This window comes from Anoplophora glabripennis, unplaced genomic scaffold, assembly GCF_000390285.2.
Source record: "Anoplophora glabripennis isolate ALB-LARVAE unplaced genomic scaffold, Agla_2.0 scaffold229, whole genome shotgun sequence".
NCBI lineage: Eukaryota > Metazoa > Arthropoda > Insecta > Coleoptera > Cerambycidae > Anoplophora > Anoplophora glabripennis.
Genome location: NW_019417127.1, coordinates 98,848 through 101,920, shown reverse-complemented (window position 1 = coordinate 101,920; position 3,073 = coordinate 98,848).

The window sequence follows — 3,073 nt, the reverse complement described above, 5'->3', positions numbered from 1 at the left end:
GCCATTTGCGCCCAGAAACGACTTATGTTGGACCGCCTTAACCACCATTCATTGCAGGAATGAGGGAAACCTCATTAATTAGGGGGGTGGTCAAATGCCAACCGGTGTCAATCTCTCACATTGACCCAAGCCAACATTCTTCCACCCTACCATACCTGCACAGAGGGTGCCAATCCTCCGTACAAGCATAGCTAATCTACGGTCTACCGGCCGCGGGATTCGAAACCCGGGCAGATAGCACACATCGATTTAAGTACTGACGCCTTAAACCGTGCGGATATCGACCATATGTTGTGTAAAGTATTTTAATTACATGATAATTTGAGAAATCACGTGTACATCGTACAATAAAACCAAATGATTTTAATGTCTCAGAAATAACAGTATTTAAGTGATGTGAAAAATATAGTTTTGTGTCAAATAGGACACCTAGTTCCCTAAACATATCTACTCTAGAAATACGATTGCCGTTCAGTGAATAGTGATATGCAGTTGGCGTCTTTTTTTTTAGTAAATGGCATACTATTGTATTTTTTAATGTTTAATTGAAGCCCGTTTGATATACACCATTCCCCAATCACCTCCAGATTTTTTTGAAGTTCAATACAGTCCTGTATACATTCGACTCTTTTATACAATTTTACGTCGTCAGCGTATAACAAAAATTTTGCATTGAGTTTATGACCTATGTCATTAATAAAAATACTGAATAGCAGTGGACCTAACACGGAACCTTGTGGCACGCCTGATACTGCAACATATCGAGTTGATTTAAAGCCACGAATTTCAACATATTGAGTACGACAATTGAGATAATACGTAAACAACGCAATTAAGTCATTAAAGAGACCAAAATGTGAAAGCTTATTGAGCAAAAGATGGTGATCTAAGCGGTCGAATGCTTTAGTGAAATCAAGATATTATATAACATCAGTTTGATGACCATTATCTATTGATTCAGCAATGTCTTGTGTAGCAATCATGAGATTCAAAAAATCGCCATATCTTAAAGACCCAAAGAGATGATATACGAGCACTACTAAGTTAGTACCCACTAGAATTATTTCTTTATAGTTTCCGATTGCTCACCCGGTATGTGCTCCAAAAAAACCTTAATCTGCATTTGAAACTTTGTTTAATTTTTCACTTTTTGACATAATACCTGTATGTTACTTATTACTTTTACCTTCATTGTAAATATTTTAATAAGAATACACTCGCTATCGGGCTTAGTATCGACATATCGGCGCATGACAATTAACGAACTGCAGGCTTTTCTTTTGACACAAACATAAGACACGTAAATAAGACATTCGTAATTACTAAAATTCGAGCTAAAATTTAAGCACAACACTATCTTTGTACTACAAAATCGATAGACTTTATTTTATTTATTTAAAAACTGGATAACAATTGTCTTGAAATTTATTAAATGTTTCCCAATAATAGCTGTTTACATTTTTTCCGTAGAACAAGTCTGCCGCGTGTACACGTGGTTTGTATCAGTAGGTTAAGCGCTGTTGTCACGTTGTGATGAAACTCCCCAGTATAAATATTCGCCGTATTTTGAAAACCGTTAATCTTACGACCCTGTAATTTACAACTTTTTTGTTCGTTTATGATTACTCTATCTCATGCTGAAGTAATGAACTTCTTGCAGCCTGTATATTCACTCTTCGGTGCAAATGTTACTTTTGTGTTTTCGAAAAAATACGTTTGCATTTGTTCCAACACATCTTTGAAAAACCTGCCAAGATTATTATTATTATGTAAAGATCTTATTTCATACCTAGCAGCAGCATTTTATTTTATTTTTTTTTTTTTCATTTCAGGGTCTAAACTTGTTTCTTCCAAATGACAAAAAAAAATTGAATTTTTCTATTATCGAGGTGACTAAAAATCGTGTCCCACGCATACCATCTTTTATGACTGGTTAGAAGATTTCAGAAGTCGGAATTGGCTATCAGTTCATTGAACTATCACCGTCAGTTTTATAAAGGAATACCCTGTAGAGCTTTAAGTGTCGAATTAAGAGACAATCTGTATAATATGAAAACATCTAATACAGACACTGAACAACATTCATTTTTTATTTCTTTACTACAATAATTCTTAGAATATTAATTTATGAAAAACTATAAACCTGGATTACTACCTTCTAGGAAGTAATGTCTGAACTCGGCCCTGTGCAAAATTACGCCGGAGTATCCGCCACGCCACCTAAAGTAAGCACCAAGCGCTTTTCTGACCCCGATAGCCGTATCGAAAATTCGTTCATTATTGCAATTTTCGTCTGGCTAAAGCTAACCTTAATATTAGAAGCGACACATTCTTTACGAGTATACTTACACGAAATTCATAAATCAAACCTTGAAAATCTGGGGTAAAGAGGGTCATTTATATACCTTCTAATATAACCGAAAATTAATATGGAAAAAAAAATTAAAAATAAGTACCTGCCTATTGACATAAAAAACTAATATTTTTTATATTATTTATTTGTGGTAATACGTAGCAATAGTATAATAAATAGTACTATCTATAAACAGTATGTTCATATTCTTATGTGATTTAAAAACTTGTCGCGAGGAAGTTAACGAAATTTTGCGACAAGCTTTTTTAAATCGCATTTATTATACTTTTGCTGATAACACTTCTATACAGGGTGTCCCGAAATTCATGCAACAAAATTTGGTTACAGATTCTTAAGACAAATTTAGGGGACCCGTATTTTTTATTTTTGCCAAGCCCTAAGAATAATCTTTTTTTTATATCTCAGAACAATGTACGAGAATCACTAAATTTGGTACACAGGGGTTTTATGACATGTGGAATCTGATGGTGGTACGTTTTTTGGCGGGGAACCCCCTTAAGACAATTTTTCGTAGGCCCCTTTATCTTTGGAGCCAAACAAATTTGGTCGCATATTTAAATTTCTTAAAAATTATCAGTCCACTAGAAAGCCATTAAATTTAGAAACTTTTTGTCTCTTTATACTTTTTTCGTAAAACGCAATGTTTTCGAGAAAAATGTCAAAATGTGATCGAGTGCATATCGTGATTCGCCATTTTCT